The following is a 22,883-nucleotide window of genomic DNA, read 5'->3' on the forward strand; positions in this document are numbered from 1 at the left end:
GTGGGTGGGAACCAACAGAATGAGAATCTCATTCATTTTTAAACCTTCACATCTGTGTGGACAATGGTTGTTTGTTTCTCATTTAATCTATCTATCTATCCTTCTGACTATTCTCTACTTACTTAGGAACGTGTGGAGAAATACATCCTTTCAAGACACCTGCAATCCAGTTTTTTGCGTAACTGTTATTTTCAGTATACCAAAAATCTGTGCTTACTGAGCCCCTAAGCTGCCCAGGAATCCCCCGCTGACACCAGCCATCCCGTCTTGGAGCATCTGGAATGAAGTCTTTCGTCCCCTCTGCTGAGCCCTTTGTCCTCTCTGACCTCTGGCTCTTTCCTCTTGCTCTACTGGTCATTCGCCTTGTCTTTTCACTTGCCCCCAGTGACACGGCTATTGTAAGGTGTTTGTATTATTTTGGCTTCCACTACAAGGCCTTCTATGCAACAATCTGCTAGCTAGAGGGTTTCCCCCCTCTTATTTTCTCTTTTCATCTTTTCTGGGCATTGACAATGTACAAATTGAGAATATGGTCACAAACTGTTAGAAATGAGGCTCTGAATACAAGTTACTTCTGCCTTCGCAGGGTCTGTCCTAAAGGGTGCTCATAATCGGGATGCCTGGGTGGCTCGGTGGGTTAAGTGACTGCCTTTGGCTCAGGTCATGATCCCAGGTTCCTGGGATCAAGTTAGGTCCTGGGATCAAGACCTGCATCGGGCTCCTTGCTCGGCGGGGAGCCTGCTTTTGTCTCTCCCTCTGCCTGCCACTCTGCGGGTCTGTGCTCTGTCTATCAAAATAAATAAATAAAATCTTTAAAAAGAAAAAAGAGTGCTCATAATCTCTGTCTGCCTGTGATGTTAGGCTCGGGAGGCAGAAGGTTGTCAGCAAACTGGAGGGGAATTCTCCAGAATGTCAACAAATTACCAGCTCAAGCCAGACGAGAATCATGCACACTGACATTTTATTATTTTTATTGCTGAAGTGTCTAAATTACTTTTGGATTAGTTCTAGCTTTCAGATGCAAGAAAGCATTACTAGTATCATTATCATTATAGCTCTCTTTCTCATGAAGCAAATTCTCTAATTTGAGTGGAACTAAAGTAGCCTCTCACTATAAACTTCAGCAAATGAGTATTTTGAAGTATTTTGAAACAAAAGTGCTTTTTAATTTTTTAAAGAAGATTTTATTTATTTAGATAGAGAAAGAGAGAGTGTGGGCATGTGTGAGCAGGGGGTAGAGGGAGAGAGAGAATCTCCAGCAGACTCCCCGCCGAGCTTGGGGCCCAACGTGGGGCTTGATCTCACAACCCTGAGATCACAGCCTGAGCTAAAATCAAGAGTTGGATGCTTTACAGACTGAGCCACCCAGGTGCCCCTGAAATAGCATTTAAAAAAAAATTGGCTAATAATAAAAATCAATCATTTTAACAGAACTAATAAAATAAAACTTAAAAAAGATAGGTTGATCTTGGGGAATAAAAGTCAAGAAACTTAAATTCTCCTTTGCACTGAAGAATAGCCTTTGAAGAATAGCCTTTGAAGGTTTATGTTGAGAGTATCCGGGAGAGCTCTCCGGGTATTTTTTAAAAATTTTTTATTTTTTTCAGTGTTTCTCTGCTTGGATATTAATTGCACTTCTAATATGGCCCCACAAGGAAAGGGATTTTGTTGCATTCAAAGCCCTGGCTGAAGAGAAGATTGCAGGGAAGTACTTTCTGCCACCGTCCTAAGCATTCTTAAGCTGGCAAGAGTGGACAGAAGTCTGTCATTTGGTCATACAGCAATTTGTACTTACAAACTTTACAGTTCTGGGGAGGTTCTAGTGAATTTACATTGTTAACTTCTGACCACTTTTTTTCTGAAATACATTCTAGTGAACAGTAGAGTGTGAATTATCACTGAAGAGCTTGAAGAAATACATTCTGTGTCCTGGGGCATCTGGAATGATGTCTTCTGTCCTCTCTGCTGAGCACTGGGTCCTTTCCGACCTCTACCTCAGACTGGACTCAGTGCTAAAGACTGTTGCTACCCCTATAAAGACAGTTTCTAGCAATTGTGCTGACAGAAAGCTTCAGTGATGTTACTTCAGCTCACACGTGTGGTCATTTTAGAATGTAAGTGTTCTGGTAATTGAGTTTAAATAAATTTTTCAAAGATTTTATTTATTTATTTATTTATTTGACAGAGAGACAGCCAGAGAGGGAACACAAGCAGGGGGAGCGAAAGAAGGAGAAGCAGGCTTCCTGCTGAGCAGGGACCCTGATGCAGGGCTCACCCTAGGACCCTGGGATCATGACCTAAGCTGAAGGCAGATGCTTAACGACTGAGCCACCCAGGTGCCCCTAAATAATTTTTTTAAGTTAAAAAGATAGATAAGAAGAAAAGAAAAGAATATAAGCTCTCTGAGAGCAGAGTGTGTGGGTCACATCCCACATTAGAGTCTCAGTCCCGAGACTAACAGATATCCTGCACATGCAAAGCATGCGCTGACATCTGTTGAAAGGATGCCTGAGCTTTGCCCTTTCAGATAAAGTCCACAAAATCCACTTCACAAAGTATCGGCTGCCTGGAAAGCTTATAGTAATTTATAACATTATTATCATCTATGATGAAGTATAAACAAGATCCTAATTTATCAAAAGCCCTTTGACTTAATGGTCTTTTCCCATTGGACTATTTCATTCTCCCTACCCAATTTCCTAAAAAAGGAACAAGGAAAGTTTTTTTCTGGATTCCTGAGTTTTCAAACAAGTCACCAGGTGTCATCCTTGTCACTGCTCACCAAGGCAAAAGACATGACTCACAAACATGAAAGGGAGAAGTACACCAGGGAAATTTTACCTGGCCATCCTCAATTTCATTCCAAGAAAAATAGGATTCCTTTCGACGACAAAACTGAATTTACAACAGGATTAACAGTCAAGTAACTTAGTCCCATCGAGCACTTTCTGAGTATCTGTGGGCTCACACTGTACAGAATCTGACCAAGGTGCTGGTCCTGACTTCCAGGAATTTTTCTTTTCCCCAATTGTTCTTATGGGATCAAGGACGGAATATGACTTAACTATGAAAGTATTAAAATCTGATCATATCCTCTGAGCCGTCACCAGGACAAATACTATGAATTACTTTTGCAGGCATAAAGCCTATATAGGTATCATTAAGATACATTCACATCTGAATGATCTTTTGTCTCAGTAAGGAGAAGATGCAAAGCCATAAAAAGGGGGTAATAGAGCCACCATTCTACATATAAAGCACTATCCACCATCCTTCCGATATTCTGGCTCTTTTCCCCAGAGAAGATACTTGGTTTATCATTGCCATAAAGCAAGCCTAGTCCATCTATGCTTAAATTGGATTCTTTCTTCTGGGTTGTTGTTGACACCTCTAAGGACTTTCTTGAATTTATTTCACTGTAAAATAAGAAGCAGCAAGTTGTTGTGCATCTGATAGTTTCTGGTAGGGATATGGGGGAAAAATCTCATTTTGGCAAAATGTTACTTTAATGAGATGTAATAATTTATCCAAGTTTGTATATAAATATGTTATCCTTGAGTACTATAGTTCTAGAGAGTTGAATATAAATTTGGGTAGATCCACTGATCCAGTGTTACGCTCAACTCTTTCTTAAAGCCCTCCACCCTGTCTTCTTGCCTGCCCGCCTTCTTTCTTTCTCTTCTTTCCTTCCTCCCATTCTCTTTCCCTCCATCTTTTTCTCCTTCTACTTTCCTCCTTAAATCCATATGCTTTCTTATTTCTCATCTTATTAAAAAAATTAGTCATGTTATTAGATTACATAGCCTACTACTTCCATAGTTATCAACTGACCCCAGAACATTCCTCCGCATTTCAAAGTGATTTTAGTTTTTTCTTCATTCTCAATCTCTCCATTATCTCCATTATTCTTGGAGATTTCCAGGTTCACAGATGTGAGCTTCCCAGCACCATTGCCTATTCCTTTCTGGTCACCTCTCTTTCACTCTAGTTACTTCCAAGGCCAGCTCATCAATCCGTACCCCTGAACAGTACTGGAAATTGCCTCTTGTCCTGTCATCTCCATTTCCTGCCTCTTGCCCTCTGCCATTACTCAGTCCTCCTGTTGGCCAATCCCAGCAAGTCCTTGACATGGCAGAGCTCTTCCGTACTTTGATGCTGCTGCTCTTGCCTGCCCTCAATCCCCTCCTTATCAGTTAAAGTCATTGTAATTAGTCCTTTGGTATATGCTGGAGCCCCCACCTCCCCCGTCTGTCCACCACCCTTGCCTAGGACACCACAGCCCTAGTTAAATCCAACTCCCTGCCTATTCCACTGCCCCGTGCCTAGAGAAAGACATGTCACCCCGCAGGGACTCATGTTTTACCCCTGCCATGGACCTCAAGGAGGCCCCAAATGCTGCCGGGCAGCCACACTTGATTTCCTCAGTCCAGCTACTCTTCCATTCCCTGAGATGTCTGTTTCTCATCCTTTCCTCCCTGCTCACACCCTCAGCACTTCTTCTTCACCCTCGTTCTGAGCCAATGACCTCGGTTCATCCTTCACTGAAGACACAAGAGCAATTGGAAGAGATCTTCCACAGGGTTCCCCCATCAACCTCTGTCTGCTCACCCACCAGCATCTGCTCCCCTATGTTCTGCCTTCTCATCTACTTGAGCCGATGAATTTGCCACATTCTTTCAGTATAGAGCCAATTCTTCCACCTCTGTACTAGGTTCTATTTCTTCTCACCTATTCAAAAAATCAGAGCTCCAGCAATGCTCCCCTGTCTTGCTCAGATCATTTTTCCTCCTGCAGTTACATCATTCCCACCAGGGTGTAAACATGCTGTCATTTCTTCCATCTTGTAAAAAACATTCATGACCTTACTTCTCTCACCAGCTACCACCCCTTTTCTCTGCTCCCCTGGCAACAGGCTCCTTGGAAGAGTTGCTATATTGCTATCTGAGTCTCTCTCCTTCATTCTCTCTTCGATCTGCTTTCCTTCCCCCTATTTCACCAAAGTTGCTCTTATGCACAAAACCAGTAACTTCTAAGGAGATAAATTCAATGGTCTGTTCTCAATCCTTATCACACTGGACCTTCCAGGTGTAGTTGTTCATTCTTTCCTTCCTGAAACACTGTTTTCATTTAGCTTCCAGGGGACCAGGATCTCCACCCCCTCAGATTCCACCTACTTTGCTGGGTTCCTTCTCAGTGTCTTGTGTTGACTTTGCCTCTTCTCTTTGACCTCTTAATATCGAAGTGACCAAGAGGCTAGTCTTCACTTCTTTTCTCTGTGTATACTCACATCCTTGTTGATATCATACTTATGACTTCAAATGCAAATCTCTACACAGTCTGCAAATAAATCCAACTGCCAATGCAATGATAACTCCTCTCCTTGGAGGTCTAAAAGACATCTCAAACTTGCTTCCCAAAAGTGAACTCTTGATCTTCCTTCCTAGAATTACTTCCTACTGCAACCTTTCCAAGCTCAACTGATGGTGACTCTATCCTTCCAGTTGCTTAGGCCAAAACATTCAAAGCATCTTTGGTTCTTTTCTCCCTCAGCCCCCATACACTTACAATCAGTGAGGCAATACCATTGGCTCTATCTTCCAAATTAGCATCTGATCACTTTTTGCTACTTCCACTGTTTTTGCCATGCGTATGTCTTTCAGCGGCCTTGTAATAACGCTTCTTTTCTTACCTTTGCCTATCTACAGTCTGCTCTCCACGATACCATAGAGAGAGCCTTTGCCAATATAAATCAGAATTTCCTCCTTTGTACGAAACCCTGTGATGGCTTCCTTTTCATCTGGAGAAATAGACAAAGTCCTTCTTATGGCCTACAGGTCATGTGCTCGCCTACTGTTACTTGTTTGACTTAATTTTCTAACACTGTTGTGTTTGCTCACTTCATATTTGTCAAAATGGTGTCACTATGGTTCCTCTAATATGTAGGTATCTTGGGGCTTCTGCTCTAAAAGTTCTCTCTTTCTGGAAAGCTCTTCCTCAAGAGACCTGGGTCACTCTTTCCTCACTGCTTTCAAGTCTTTGTTCAAATCTTACCATCTCTGTGATTTCCTTGAGAAATCTCTTCAACACGGCAACCCACCCCATTTTCTAATTCTGCTTTACTTTGTCTTATTCATAGAACATATCATTTTCGAATGTACTATATATATTTGACTCATATGGTATATTTAGTTTTATTTTCTGTCTTCTGCTACTAGAATGTAAGAACCACAAAAGTCAGGATCTGTAAATATTTTATGCACAAATACATCTTGAATACCTAGAACAGGGCTTGGTCATCATGTTGACAGGTGCTCAATGAGGATTTGTTGAATTAATGAAAGCAGAAGATAAAGGATGGAACAAAGAAAAGGTGAATTAACCTGGTGTCTCTGAGCTATGTACTTGGAAACCTTTTTGTTAAACTTCAAAAGAAATTTTCCCAAAATGTTATTCCTGACACTAGAGCCTCTATTACTAGGTCTGTTTGGTTTCTCAATTAGGAGGAGTTCCAAGTCGCTGAGAAATTCTCCCCCACATTATACTAAAACAAGGTGGTAATATTAAGAATAACAAATACATTAAGCCATACTAATACTTACACTGTTCATTTTGCAAACAAGTTGATTTTGTTCTTCATTTTTCTTTCTAAGCTCAGTTTCCAGATTTAATATTTTAATCTGTAAAGCCCTCTCTCTAGATGACATTTTCTCTATTTCTTCAGAAACCTGTAATTTTCATTAAAAGAGCAAAATAACTAAAAAAAAAAAAAAAAAAAAAAAAAAACAGGGTGCTGCTGCACCTCAGCCACTAGTTAACTATTACGCACCCTCTGGGGACATTACATATAAGCTTTTTAAAAGACGGAACTCGGTAAGTGGCCTCATTTTAGGGTCTGATATAAAATCACAATTCAGGGCAGGTTCATCTAAAGCTTGGCCAAAATTTATGTAAACAGGGCTCACACTGAAAGAGAACCCAAGCTGATATATCTTTTCAAATGGAAACTAGGCAAAATTCAGTCGCTTCATGTGGTTTCAACCCCAAACCAGGTGGAACCTGAGGCTTTGGCCGAGGTTTACTTTAAATTCTTGACTGGGAAATAGAAACAGAGGGAGTAAGCATTGGAGAAAAACAAAGTGAAATAAAACCTGTAGTTTTGAATAGTTCTGGAACCACAAACTCAAATCATTGCTCTCAAAGGTCATCTCAGTCAGGCTTTAAACAAGTACAATCATGATTTTGAAATTATAAAAATTTTTTGTTGTTGTTTTGTTAACCTATATTAGAATTTTAGGGGTCCTTCACACTCATGTGGAGATCGAATTATTCTTTCTGTCTGGTAGGGTGTGTCATCAAAGAGCAAAGATGAAGAGGTGACTTGCCAAAGGTACCTGGGAGAATGAGCCAAAGGAGCTGACATCTCATTCACAGCTCAGTCTCTTAACTTAAAGAACTGCTGCCTCCCATTGAAGGAAACCAGAAATAGAGTCAAAAGAAACAAAAGGAAACTTTAAGAACCCTGTGGATCAAATGAGAGTGAGTATTAAAAGACCATGCTTTTAATAATGACAGTATTGTGTGAACCCCAATTTGACCTATGGAGAAGGAATAATTTATCAGGCGTGTGGTTTGAGTGTGTGTGTGTGTCTGAGCACGTGTGTGTAGGACAAGAAAATATCTGAATTTTAGGAACCCTTTAAACAATTAGGTAGAGATATTCTAATTATAGGAAATGTACCCATATCCAGAGACTTTTAAGTATCAGAGATTTTAAAGGTATTTCCATAAGTCTTACAATCCTCCAAATATAGATGTTTCTTCTATGAAATTTGTACAGATACTGTATTAAGATTGCAGAGAGAAACTTTTAACATGAAAATGCAGAACTCCTTTCCCACTCAATTTGTGTAGTTTACAAAAGTTTGACTGTCATTCTCAGTTTAAAAGTCAACTTTTTGATCATAGAAAGCTAGATAGACTTTTGAAAGACCAACTCAATGCATTTTGTTATTTAAATAAAAAGCCATCACAGTCCCTCAAAAGATGAAGGTTAATGAAACTACAGTCTGGACATCTATAATCCTGGCATATGCTTATAGGTAGAAATCCCTGAAGGTAAATATTTTATTTGCCAACTTCATAGACTGTTAAAAATGTTAAAAACAGCCACTATTACTTTTGATTCTACTATAATTTGTCCTTACTGTTCTGTAGATACTTGAAAACATGTGATCTCTGTTTCTGGACACTGGCATGTTACAGCTATTAGGAATGTTAAGTAAGATTAACATAGAATTTGTCTACCCTAGCATTGATCTCTAGCTAATGTGAATTCAGCTGTTGAATAAATTTTTCTCTATTGCTTAAAAAGGCACATATTAAAAAAGTGGTTAGATATTTACATCAATGTCTCAACTGAATACAGATACCTTAAATATTGTGGATCAGTGTAACAATCGTCGTCATTCATTCTTTCATTCAACAATATTTATTATGCCTGCTATGTGCTAAACTCTATGTTAGGCATTAGGAATACAGAGATGAATGAGATCTTGTCACTGCCTTGAAAGGTCTTAGTGATTAGTGGAGAGAAAAGAAAAAGAAACAAGGTTTGACTACAAATGTGGTGGGTCTCCTATTTCTCTTCAAGATGGAGTAACTGGTATTAGACTAGTCCTCTTGCTATAAATAGTTGGAAAACTGGACAGTGTATATGGAGCAACTACCTCAGACGCTGGACAATAAGCTGTGATCCCTGAGAGAGGGAACTTAAGGGAGGTATGTCACACTAGACACTTTCTGGAAGTGGCACCAAGAGGGATACCCAAGCAGAGCTGACGAGAGAGTGCAATTTGGGGAGGGAAGTGGAATTTGTGGGATAGAATAGGAGAGGAGGGAGGAGCAAAGAGCAACAGCTCTAGAAATCTGTATGGGTTCTCTTGAGTGGTTGATTGAGTACTAAGCTACGGATGTGTGGGGTGAGAATCCACAAAGTTGGGCAAAGGAGAACCACCAAGTAAAATAATTACTGGGGAGCTGTAAGATTAACAACTTATACTACATATGGATGGAATACTTAAATTCAGACCAGCCATGGTGGGAAGAACTCACTGAACACACATGGGGCACCCAGAAGAGACCTGAGAAAGCTCAAGACCTAAGAGTAGGGCTCACTAGCCCTAGAGTGTAGATCACCCTAGATCTGACCTAAAGCAACTTACAAACAAACTTTAAAGGATTCCTGGCTGATCCTCAACTAAGTTAATTGTCTTGCCTGAACAAAATCCAGTGGTCTTTAAAAGAAGACACCCAAATCGGGCATTAAACAACGTAATATTCACAATATCCAGCGGCTAGTCAATTATTACTGGGTATATGAAAAACCAGAAAACATGATTCCTAACAGGGAGAAGCACTGGTTGTAGAAAGAAAGAGAAAAGAAATCACAAGAAAAAAAATAGATTGGTGACGGATGTTAACTGGACTTACTATGGTGATCATTTTAAAACATATACAAATATACGATCATTATATTATACACCCAAAACTAATATAATTTTATGTTAATTATACTTTAATGAAAAAGAGAGACAGAGACTCAGAAATGACAGAGATGAATGAATGAGCAGATGAGGAATTTAAACAGCTATTCCAAGTATGCTCCAGGATTTGAAGGAAAACGTGAACATAATGACGAGCTACATGGAAACTATTAAAAAGAACCCACTGGAATTTCTAGAGCTGAAAAGTACAATATCTGAAAGGAAAGGCTTTTCAAAAGTGAATGTACTCCCTGGGGCCTGTGGAACGATTTTAATATCAAGTAGTCTAACATGCATGTAATTGGAGTCCTAGGAGGGAGCGTGGTAATGGGAAAATATGTGAAGAAATAATGACTGAAAAAAAATTCCAAAAGTGCTTAAAAAATGTAAGCCCTCAGATTCCAAAAAGCTCAACCAACTGCAAGCACCAATGAATACAATACGATGACTGCTATACCAGAACACACACAAATGTAAGCCTATGACAAATTGAAATAAAGTACGTCACTTTCCTTGATCAGTGTGTGCATTAATTTCTCCTTCTTTCTGCACATCCACTTGGAGCCATCGTCAACACCCTCCCACTCCCAGCTTCCTGTCTTACTGAGGGAGTGTCGAGAATTTGGCTTGGAAAGCAAGTAGGGTTTTACCATGGAGGCACATAATATTCACAATATCCAGTGGCCAGTCAATTATTACTGGATATGTGAAAAAAAAAACCAAAAAACAAAAAAACAAAAAACAAAAAACAGAAAACGTGACTCCTAACAGGGAGAAATACTGGTCATAGAAAGAAAAGAAAAAAAAAAAATCACAAGATGACCGGGATCTGTGGTGAGGAGTAGAAGGAGGCAGAAGCCGATGATGACAATTCAGAACGAGGAAACAGAAACTCTTTTTTATTCCTTCCTTGTTGTCCACTGGTTTCTTATACACGAGACACGTTTTCTCTTACTTTTCATTCATGTTTTACAATTAAGTTACCCCATACTTACTATTTAAGGCCCTTGGGTCCAATGAAATTTATGTTCATTTTGCCCCATCTCTCCCCTGCCTTTTTAGTGCCTTGGGGTAAACCCCCACTTCCTTTCCCAACCGAAATTCTTTTCATCTCTCCTAAAACCCCTACTTTCTGTTTCCGCAATTTATTTCTTATTGGAATTTCAGAGCTGACTAGATCATCAGCATTGGCTTAGGACGAAGGAGGAACCCCAAGTTTTCTTACAAGGGCTGGGGAAGTAGGTGAGGGGTGAGAAGCATAGACGAGAAGATTGGTTTTTGGCTTTACAGACTGTTACATCAAGTGCCTTGTTTCCCACCAAAATGTTATATTTTTTTAAAAGATTTTATTTATTTGACAGAGAGAGGGAGAGAGAAAGTAGGGGGAGCAGCAGGTAGAGGAAGAAGCAGGCTCCTCACTGAGCAGAGAGCCCAACGTGGTGCTCCATCCCAGGACCCTGGGATCATGACCTGAGCGGAAGGCAGATGCTTAACCTACTGAGCTACCCAGGTGCCCCTCCCACCAAAACTTTAAACGTCAAGCTTAGATTTCTAAGCAGGCCCACTAAGTGTATCTGACCCTTAATGGACCTGTAAAAATATAATAACATCAATAATATTATTACTAGATAATATAGATTGAACCACTGGTAGACTAGTTTATAAATGATCTTTTTTAACATTATCCATTTGTAACTAGGAATCTGCCCATATTTATAAATATCTATTTCAAGAAAAACGTTTCATCTCAGTTGTTGAGAAAATCTTGAGTCAGTTTGAGTCAGGGAAAATAAAATGAAAATCACTTATGTTTTCATTCGTTATTCTCATTGCATCTTTTTTCTGACCAAACTCAGGTGAGAACTATAATCCTCATCTGAGGAGTGATGTGATTCTTGGCAGGACATAGTAGGCATAACTGGTAGCATCTGGTTGTGCGATCTTCGAGCTGGAAGTGAATGAACTTATATTATAGATAAGACAATGGAGGGCCAGATGGGTTAAGTAACTTGCCCAAGATCACACAGCCACTTAAATATACAGCTGGGACAAAGCTCAGTTCCTGTAACTTTCCCTTATACCACCACCCTCTTATTATCTTTATAGACAACAACAAAAATATAGTCTCGACCCCCTTCCTAGAAAACTTACTAGGGGCATGTGTTCCCACTCATCTTTCAGATGTTAGTGTCTGTTGGAATCCTTTCCGTCTCTTTTTGTGCCTCTGGCTGACATACTGAAAGTCGGCCAGGAAGCCCTGCCCACACCAAGCACATGGGTAGGCTGTCCTCTGGTCCAGCCACTGGGGATGGCAGAATGCCCTGAGGTGTGGTGGCCCTGCTTTTTGTCTCATGCGTCTCACAAGGGCTTTGTTCGTACCGAATCACCTCACCTTAAGGCCCTTGGGTCCAAGTCCCCCAGCCACCAAGGGGGCTTTCCTGCTGCCTCCGTCCTGCTATTTCTTGGTCCTGAATGGTCACACCACAAGGCTTGTTGTTGTCTCTGCAGCTCCCGTGTCCAGAGCATTATGGTCTTGCAGAGCGATCTCTTGTAACAAGCTACTTTTAAGAGACATTGATATCTAACGAAGAGCTTTGGAGATCATTCATTCCTTATTCCATAGGATCCTTGTCTTTTCTAACAGCTCTGTAGGCACTGGGTATCTCTCAGCCAACTCTACAAGCCAGATGCCAGGCCATGGGCTCCTCCTACCAAGGAGGACCTAATTCTAGGTCTTTTTGTGCAATAGCGCTTTTAAACATTCAAATACTTAGGCAGAGAGAAGAAAGATTACGTGAGTTTTAAAATTTGTCACTGGGGAGTGCCTGGGTGGCTCTGTCGGTCAGGTCATGATCCCGGAGTCCCAGGATAGAGCCCTGAGTTGGGACCTGAGATGGAGCCCTGCTTCGGGTTGAGCCCTGCTTCGGAATTTCATGCTCAGCAGGGAGCCTGCTTCTCCCCCTGCCTGTCCCCCTGCTCCTGCTCTCTTTCTCAAATAAACAAAGGAGATCTTTAAAAATAAAATAAGATAAAATAAAATAAAATAAAATTTGCCACTAAGGACCTCTGAAGCATGGATGTCTCTTTCTGTCAGTTCGCAAAGTTCAATATTTTTATTTTTATTTTATTTTATCTTATTTATTTTTCAAAGTTCAATATTTTTAAACCAGAAGTTGCAACTTTGTTTTTTAAATTAAAAACAAGCATTTTTTGTGCACTTAACTACTCGCAAAGTACTGTGCCAAACGTAGTAAGAAATGAAAGGACGATACTCATCTCAAAAAGCACACGGCCTAACGTGAAACACAGGAATGTAAATGACAGTGTGGTACAAACAAGACTTAAATAAATGTGAACCATAATTAAAGTATAAAGACCACGGGGGTTGCAAAAGAAGAAATAATCAAATTCCGGCTGTGAGGAAATCAAGGACTATTGTAATGGATTATGGCATTTAGCTTTTGCTGAAAAGTGGTAAAGGAATATTCTGGCTCTAGGACTTTCCAGAGCTCTACCCAGGAAGGGTGTGTAAGGGAGCACGAGCAGTCTGGCTAGGCGTGTTGGGGACATAGGGATCTTCGCAGGGACAGGCTGGGAAGTTAGGTAGGGCCACAGCATGAGAGGGAAGGAAGAGGAGGAGGAAAGTTCTGTGCTAAGACAAGTTGAGGAGAGAGATGAATGTTCCTGGATGCATGCTATCGGCTCGCCTCTGCTTTGCACATGCCTTCTCTCTGAACCCCTCACAGCAATATTATGAGGTAAATGCTCTTACCTATATTTTACCAAAAGGCCATGCACCTTGCCCGATTCCACAGCTAGTAAATGGTGGAAAATCTTTACTCTCTTTTCACTGTATCATCTATCATACTGGCGGTCCTTGGATGGCCTGAAAGGTTTGCGTTTGATTCTTCACAGCGTGGAATGGCCATGGCTCTGTTGATCAGTAAATACCGTACCATGACGAGGGTTCTGAGGGGGACGATGGAGCGAACAACACTCACTTTTTCTATAGTTTTTCTGGTGCAGTAGGGACGTGCCAGCTCTGGGCACAACTACATACCTAACCATAAAGAAAAGGAATGGAAAATCAAACCCCAAGTTTCTATTTTAAGATCCTGTGGCAACACTGGATGCGTCGAGTTTTGAATTTTATATATGAAATGTCATTTTCAGAAGTATTAAATATAGGCAGAATTAGTGCACTCTACTGGGTGAAAAATTGCCAAAATACTTAGGAGCGCTCTCTTCAAGAGACCTCTTTTATCATTCTCTGAGGACATAGACATTTTTTCCTCTCCTTTCAACAAGGGCATCCTAATAATGGTACAATTAGAAAAACAGGTGCCTCACAGCTGTCAGCCTGGAGCTCTGAAATAATTTCATTTAAACTGAAGAGTTGTAAAACTCTTTAAAACATTTAAACATCTTTAAACATTTAAAACATTTAAACATTAAACATTTAAACATCTCAGTTTAAGACATTTAAACTGAGAGCTGTAAAATCAAAAAAACAAAAAGCAAACAACAACAATAAAAACCCAAACAAACTCCATCAAGTGTATGTTATTTATCACCAAAGGATTAAAAAAAACTTTCCCTGAGACAAACCCATTTTACACTTCTGTGGGTCTCAGAATATAGACTACCGAATAAATATCCAGCTCTTTGGGGTCAGATAGAATCTGGATCTGCTGAATCACCCGGGTCTCTACAAGGAGGATCTTTGTCTTTTAGTGACCATCAGATTTTATTGGTTAGGATCTGCTAAATCACAGCTGGATGAGGGAAAAAACTGAACCCAGGTCTCAGCAGATCTGAAGAGAAATTGGGAAGTTAAAAGCTGATTTTATCACTATATTGATAATATACTTCCAAAGTACTACAATATCACGTTATTTGAGTTTCCACAACTGTTGGAAGTGCACAGATGTACATCACAAGTGTGTACACAGAAGGTGTTATGATTGCTATTATTTGTGAGGCCCTCGCCCTACTCCTGTCTGACACCAGTTCCCACAAGGCCAGTGCTGGGGCTGGTGACTGCTCTCTCTGTAGTGTAAGTGTGTGTGTGTATGTAAGTGTGTGGAATTACGGGCAAATGAATGTCATGGAAACTTATTGTCTACCCAGTCCTTTTCTAGATTTTTAGCATTGCCACAAATAATAATAATTCTTAACATGCATAAAGCACTATATTAAGTGCTAGGCATTGTCCTGAGCCCTTTATACATAAGGAAACATCTAATCCTCTGAACAGCAAGACAAAGTATTATTACTGACCCCCATATTTCAGATGAGGACATTAAGACACAAAGAAATGAAGTTACACAGTTAACCAAGATATGACAAATCATTCAAACCCAGGCAGTCTGTCTCCCAAATCTGTGCTCCTAACCAGTATGGTCTACTTCTTCCATGTATCACTATAAATTAGAAACTGAGAGGGAAAGGATCACCTTGACTGGTGATAACTCTTGAATTCCCCAAGGCTCTCCAAGGTAGGAAAGGCTCTTTTTACATTCCTTCAACACACAATTGTGTATGTTTTCAGACATCCATGAAGGCCAATATCTCAGCCTAGTTATTCGGGTATATGCACGTTCTTACTGCCTACATGAGTCCGAGAGGGGAAAAAAAAAAAAAAAAACGTTTTGATAGAATCATCATCTGTTGTGTTTAGTAGTTGGTTGTCACTGGAACAATGCCTCATACACATATACCCAAGTCCTGCCATACAAACTCCATCTTAATATTTCTACAACCAGAGAGAAAGTTCTTCACACTAAGATGGACTTCCAAATGTGAAACGTAAATTACATTCCTGTCCCTGCACTCAGAAGGGACATTTCAGTACGTGCAGAATACTAAGTTGATATTGTATCAGCCATTTAAAAGAAATTCCTGGGGTGCCTGGGTGGCTCAGTCAGCTAAACGTCTGTCTTCGGCTTATGTCATGATCCCATGGTCCTGGGGTCGAGTCCCCTGTCAGGCTCCCTGCTCACTGCTTCTCCCTCTCCCTCGGCCTGCCAGTTCCCTGCTTGTGTTCTGTGTGTGTGTGTGTCAAATAAACAAATAAAATCTTAAAAAAATAATAAAAATAAAAGAAACTCCTGGTGGAAAAAGCAACCAGAAAATGAAGTATTTCCCTAAGAGAAAGGCAGTCTTGTGACAGAGAGCAGAGGGATGTCACTTTTTGTCTCTGGCCTCTCTTTGAGGGGATGCAGATGATGGCAATTTCTAGATCCACTTTAGTCCTTGACAGGAGCCAATCAGCAAGATATGAAAAGCACTAGCACCCATCCCTGGGAAGTTAATCTTACACATCTTTTTCCCCCTGATCATAAAGATTATCTGGAGTCAATCCTTAGTTGAATTCCAACAACTACAAGTGTATGTAATACAAGCTGTTTTTTTCCCACTCCTATTTTTAATGCCTCCGCCAGTAAAGATATTTCATTCAGAAGCTTTTCTGAAAAATGCACTGAATGCATAGTTAGAATCCAAGTGATTCTATAGCCTTCCTTCTTCGCAGAGCATTTTTGAATTATTGCCAACCATCAAAAATACACATTGGGATTAGTTTACTGGCAGAGACATAGAACTAAAAGAATAATGAGAGAGAAGAAAGGTGCTGGGAATAGAACAGTATAATGGGAATTGATGATTGCCGTGCCATACCTTAGCCTTTTAATATTACAGCAGGAGCACGGGATTGGGCTTGAAGGGCTCCATACGTCTGTGGCTCCCCCTAGATATACTTTCCCAGTCTTTATCTTACATTTACAACAGCCTAGTGACAGAAGTGGGACAAGTATATTCTCATTTTGTAGAAAGTTACACAGTCAACAAGATGCCTAAAGTTGGCACCAACTCTTAGCGCAATGTTCTTTGAACAGCAGAATTTTGTGACTAGCAATATTCTGGCAAACTTATCATCATCAGAGATACTCAGTATATCAATATCCCTTACAGCACGGGAAACTGAAAGCTCTGAATGGTTGCTAGTCCCTCCCCTGCGGCCACTGTGCTTTACTGAGCAGCATCATGTCTGGCTAATCTGGCTAGCCCTCCCATGAATATTTGTTTTAAAGATTTTAGTTATTTATTTGTCAGAGATAGGGAGAAAGAGAGAGAGAGTACAAGCAGAGGGAGCAGCAGGCAGAAGGAGAAGCAGGCTGAGCAAGGAACCTGATGCAGGACTCGATTCCAGGACCCTGGGATCATGATCTGAGCTGAAGGCAGATGCTTAACCAACTGAGCCACCCAAGCGTCTTGGCTCCTATGAATATTAGAGAATAGATTTAATCTGCTGGGACATTCTTACTTTATGTAATACATAAATACATTTCAACACAGTTTTTTGGTAAAACTATAAAACTAAGTAATTTTTAAATTAATTTTATGGTGAGTCCCATTGTAAGAAGTCATGCTTGATTTACCTGCTTTGTTAAGAACGGATTTGCTTTAAGTAACACCTGCCTTTTACAGGCTATTATCAAATAGCTCTGGTTAATGGACTTAGATCTCTTTAAAGCCTGCTAGAAAATAAACGGAAAAGAAAATTAAACACTGTCTTGAGAACCTGAGGGTTTCTCATGATGCTGATCACTTGTTTGGAAATATTTTGGTTACTTTTTATTTTTAAATAATTATCCTCTCTCAAAGCTCCTATAGCCTCATCACCTTTCATTTAAAAATAAAGGCAGCAGAAACCACTGAAATTTGTGTTAGAATCTGTCCCCTAAAAGGATTCCTTCAAAACATGCCTCTTTGCCCTGTAATAGCCACAGTCCGTAGCAACTTTCAAGGACATTTCTCTCTCTCTCTCTCTCTCTATATATATATATATATCCCCACGTCCCCTATACCTGTGATGACCACGCAAGATTCCCTAGTAATTTGAAAGTAAAATCAAAAAGCAAATACGAATTCTTACTGTAATCTAATTTTGCTTGTATACTTTTGTAAAGTCTACAAAAGAGAGAAGGACTTTGTCCCTGGAAATACACATGCACCTCAAGACCAGTGATTTACCAACATTGAACACTAAATTTTGTAAATTCTGTACCCTGCAGATAGGAATGTAAAAAGCCTACAGTGTTCTAGTTCTAGTATTATAAATACCTGCACAGCAAAGATGTCCTAAAAAAAAAAAAAGCCTTGGTAGATGACTTATTTGTTTTAAGTCCTATAATACAATTACAACAGAATCTTAAAATCAGGATTTGACCCTATCGCCTAATTATTCCAGGGATGACTTCTTAAAAAATCTAACCTTCACTGGTAATTGTGATGCCCTCTTGTGAACTTGAAGCAGATGAATGAGGTTAAATTAGGACATCACTGAGAGAAGGAACCTAAATTTGAATATATCTGCCACCAGTGGCTCTAGGGATTCAACATTGACACAAATGAAATACTTCCTATGTAAGCAGAGTTAATCAGGCCTAAAAATGCCCTAACATAGAACAAGGCAGTATTTCTTTTCAGAAAATGCAATTTTATACTGAGAAATATATTCCGCCTTAACTTTAAAATGCCATTCAAAATTATCCTATGAGAAAGGGCATCAATTTAAAACATCTGGTCTGAAACCAAGCTGTAGAGTTGCATTCTGCTTCTTAAAATTCACTGTTATAAGAATCCAGACTTTTTCTCTCCTAAACTGTGGCTAAGTGATCTTAAAACAAATGTTGTGTAACCCATGCGGGTCATTTCGGCACTGGATGGGATGATTCTACCTTTCTCATCCATCCTGAAGATGTCTTAATGTGAGCAGCACCCTTAGACACTTCCTAACAAGCATCGCCACAAAGTAATCTCTTATAACACTTATGGTTGCAGGCACAGAACAAGACCATTGTGTGTGACCTGATTTCATTTCAGTGACTGTCCCAGTAAAGAATGACATCATCCCATTCTTTTTTTTTTTTTTTTGATCTCCACTTGTGACTGTCCTCATCTCCCCGCCCCCACCCTCATCATAATTAAACTGCTTCCCTCCCTCCCCCTCTGCACTCCTCATCCCCAGGGAGAAGCTATTTTCCTCTTAACTTCCTGCCTGAATGTATCATTATGGCAAGAGCAAAGGGTTTTCCTCTGGTTGGTTAATATCCCTGGACTTTGTTTCCTGGCCATATCAGACAAAGCTCTATTCTCTTGGCAGCCAAAGTGTACTGAGAGGACCATCTGCTGGGACAGGTCTCACTGAGTCAGATGGAAATAAGAAAAGCTAGCGAAAGGTGGCACAGGCTGATGGGTGCAGTGTTTCTCACCCTCTTGAAGTTGATGTTTTCTTTCAGCACAAATTTGTTGGCGTCGAGGAGCTATTGTCTAAACAGCTCCATTTAACGGCGAGTATGCCTGTGTGCACGTTGGTACCCACACGCACACTAGCTCTTGCTTTATCACTTAGATTTGCATGATGACTCACAGGGGAAAAGGTATTTCGTTTCCGAGGGATGAAAGGACGATGCAGGAGAAGACGTTAGCCCCACATCCGTGTAATAGAGAATGATGCCCCAATTCAAACTAATGAACTTATGAAGACACTGCAGGAAATGTAGATCGTTTCGATACAATAGTGAAAAGAATCAGAATAAAATTGTATATTCTCCGAGTTTCCAATTACAGAAGATATTAAGTGGTACCTTATGAAACTGCTACTTTTGTAGGTCAAAAATACTCAAATAGTGGCAATTTTCTATGATTCCTCAGGGCATATATTCATATACAAAAAACTCTAGGGGCTGGAGTTATGTGTGTGTGTGCTTTGCCACAAAAAAAAAAAAAAAAAAAACATATTGGATTGCTGTTACATTGTTTTACAGCACATGCATTATTTTAACTGACACTAGGATGTGCAATGAGAAATGTTAAGGGCAAGAATGATCACAAGGGAAAAGAGTCGGCTTCTTACCACCCCCAAATTCAGCTCTTTATATTCCACAGCAAGTTTAAATGCTTGGTGGATACCAAGACAAAGATCATTTGAACAGTTTTTAGTGTCTAAATCTGGTGGTGGTCCCTTGAAAAGATGTAGTTTACTATTACAGTCCATGGACAATTAAAAAAAAAACCTCTTAAATTTAAATTAAGGTATTGAATATCACTTAAATTATTAAGGTAATATAAAAAAATAATCAAGTGCCAGGGAGGCATAGCCAAGACATGCTTATGATAAAATTTTCCATCCTATGTAGGCATCAAGAGGGCTAGGAAAGGGCTTAATTTCCTTACAAACAACATAGCCGCTGTTCTAACTTATCCCATCTGTGTGCCCCAAACCTTGTCTGACAGTGCAGTTTTTGAGTCCAGAACATACAATAGTGGCCATTCAGATTTTGGCAGGTGTATTTCAAGCTGAAAACCAGGCTCCACAAAAAATAACAGTCTGTTCCCCAGGTGTGAACATTTTTGACAAGAACCCTCACGATCTCCCCCAAGCTGTGAAATTTAATTGTCCTTTTGTTGTCTTATTGTTTGTGCATACCATCTATCTTTCCTTGGACTGAGAGAGAATCTTCTGGCAATCAGACAGTCAGGAGATGCTTAGGCAGCTTCTGAGTTTTGTTTATAACATCTCCTGGTTCTATTTCTCATGTTATGTATTTTGGAAGTGATGCCAAGTTCAGTGAACGGCAGGTAAGCAGTTTTTAAAGCTGGAAAAATATTAAATGAATGAGCTTTATATTCAGATGACAGGAGCAGAGACGCAATCAAAATTGCACAAGGCAGCATTTTGAAGCTCTAAGGCTCATTAAAATAGTCCTTATTTTATAAACCTGACTGTCTGAGCACACAGAGAAAGGATTCATTTCTCTCTACAAAATTTACCAGATGGGAGGACTGTGGATCTGTGAACACAGATGTGGTGGTGAAAAGTGACTCAGCTGCCTATCTAATCCAGCTCAAATGATGGATGAGGAAGGGTGGAGAGTTTGAAGCTGGCACTTGGTGGGACTTTGAATCTCAATTTTCCAGTCCAAAGACAGAAAAAGCAGACTGGAGACATCTCTCAGAGGGGGCCTACAGATTTTTAAGAAGTAAGTGTTTTGTGTGTTACATGTGAGCAGGTGATTCTAACTTGAACCAATATCAAACACATTTCTGTCTTCACATAATAAGAATATGCTGAAAAATGAAAAGGATATAATGTTTAAAGTAAAATTATCCATTAAATTGAGAACTGACTCAAGAAGATGAAGAATTCTTAAGAAGTCATAATTCTACTGTTTATTGAGCTGTTTCTAAACAGATACCTTTTTTAGTTTCTGTTTTAGAATATTTTCTCTCCTGTTTGAAGTTCTGAAGGAAGGAGACCTAAACTTTCACTTATTTTCTCTTATTTTTGATTTATCTTGTGGATAACCAGCTTCTAATACATTCCTGGTGAGACTCCAGATCATTTGCACACAAAGCACTGAGAATTACAGAAAAAAATTGGCAACACTCACGATTTTCTGTCAAGGAACTAATCCCAGACTTCTGTCCACTTCCAAATATTTCCCCGCTAAACTTGCCCTTTGTGGTGTGGACACAAAATGCTCAATTCCATTAACTATTAGAAAGAGAAGCCGAATAAATCAATCCTCAAAAGACAAATCTGAAATTCAGGCCAGACCTGTTGAAGACTTCATATTTTTTGTTTGTTTGTTTGTTTGTGTGAGGTTCGTAAACTTTTTGGTGATTAAAGGACTCTTTCCAAGACAGCCTGGGCCAACACAAGGCTAAGAATGAAAAGCAAGTGAAGGATAATGATTTTGAAGAGCTGCCATTTGAAACCAACTGGAATTCAATGGTTTCCATCGCATTCATTTGGTTGGGGTAGAAGGGAACAAATTTCAGTGTTGACCTTTGGGAAGAGACACATGGGGCAATAAACTCCCCTAAGTTTACAACTAAACTTAGGGGCGAATCAACACCCCTAAGAATGTTTTTGCAACTAAGGTCATATTGCTTAGGTGGGTCTCTGTAGCTCTTTCTGGTGCCACAACACCCTGGCACTAATATTTACTTAGCCAAGGCAAGAAACTGTGAAGGCAAAGCTATGAACAGGACTGGTAACATCTGTAGTTTTCGCCCGAGACTGGATAGGCTGGGTAGAGTTGGCTTGCCATTGTGGCTCTAATTCCCTTAAGCTTCCCAAACAGCTCATAACATGTTAATAAATTCCTGATTCTTTGTCTTTCTTTCTTTCTTTCTTTCTTCCTTCCTTCCTTCCTTCCTTCCTTCCTTCCTTCCTTCCTTCCTATAATCTTTACACCCAGTGTGGGGCTCAAACCTACAACTCCACGATCAAGAGTCACAGGCTCCACCACAGAGCCAGCTGGGCACCCCTGATTCTTTAGATTCTCATTACTCAGGTGTTTGTTTTGCCACTCCTGGAGACTAATTTCATGCAACGGCTTTACCACAGTTAAGGACCCTTTTAGCTCTCTCAGACAGGAAGGATGAAAAGGCTACAGGAAGGTGCCGTTCTCAGTTTCTTACAATTCCCCATCCATGGAACAGTCTCTCTTCAAATGACATGGGGTGCTCATGGGGTTTAATTAGCACCTTGGTTTAATTAAGCAAGAGCTAAATGTTTGATACGAGTACCTTTGAAGATTTTCTGCAATTATTCTGTCTTGGAGAACCTGCATGTCATCCGCCAATATCGCCTTCTTCAGAGGGTGGTGGGTGGCCGTCAGCACCTACAACGGAGGAGAGCAAATGTGCCCTCAGTTGCATTTTACCAGTGGCTTCTCTCATCTCTCAGATGGCGCCCTTTCACAAACTTCAAAGGGGGACATCATTAGGAATAATAGTCTCCAAATTATATCCACACTGCTTTTCTTACAATCACTTGCGAGAGACTTTGAAATACGGTGGGTAATTCAGGGCTCTAATAGGAGGCTCCATTCGTCTCTCTCTTCATCAAGGGAAAGACTTTCTCCTAGATTCATTTCATATTATTCTTTGACTGGAGTTCCTAAAACTAATAAAGAATTTTTTAAAAGTTTACTAAGCATTCCAAGTTTAAAAGCGGAGTGAAATAGAATTTCAGGTTATGAGACCAGTTTGGAAGGAGAACGTGCTGATTCATAAAATCTCCTGAAGCTGCTGTAAGCTATTATTTGATGAGTAGCAAAGTAAGCTTTTACAAGTGGTTGAGTTTGTTTCTACTCTGCATTTATGGCAGTTGAAAAATATAAATAACTAAAATCAACTTAGATACTTCGAATAAGAAGAAACACCCAGATTAACACAGCATCTGATGATGCAAACTTGCTGCCACAAATAGCACATTTTAACATGTATATATCATATGGTATATAGTATAGAAGAGGAAATAGAAGC

At 39.9% G+C, this 22,883-nt stretch overlaps 1 protein-coding gene across 5 annotated transcripts in view; it reads right to left on the minus strand.

Moving 5' to 3' along the window:
- Positions 1–22,883, minus strand: part of SULF1 (sulfatase 1) — a 175,323-nt gene that overhangs the window by 119,924 nt on the left and 32,516 nt on the right. For 3 of the 5 annotated variants that reach the window (XM_059166264.1, XM_059166260.1, XM_059166258.1), the window contains exon 2: positions 22,143–22,237. The exons of the other annotated variants lie outside the window; for them this stretch is intronic. The gene's annotated coding sequence lies outside the window, so the exon portion shown is untranslated. The remainder of the gene's footprint in view (positions 1–22,142; positions 22,238–22,883) is intronic. 5 annotated transcript variants of the gene reach the window in all.

This window comes from Mustela lutreola, chromosome 3, assembly GCF_030435805.1.
Source record: "Mustela lutreola isolate mMusLut2 chromosome 3, mMusLut2.pri, whole genome shotgun sequence".
Classification (NCBI taxonomy): Eukaryota; Metazoa; Chordata; class Mammalia; order Carnivora; family Mustelidae; genus Mustela; species Mustela lutreola.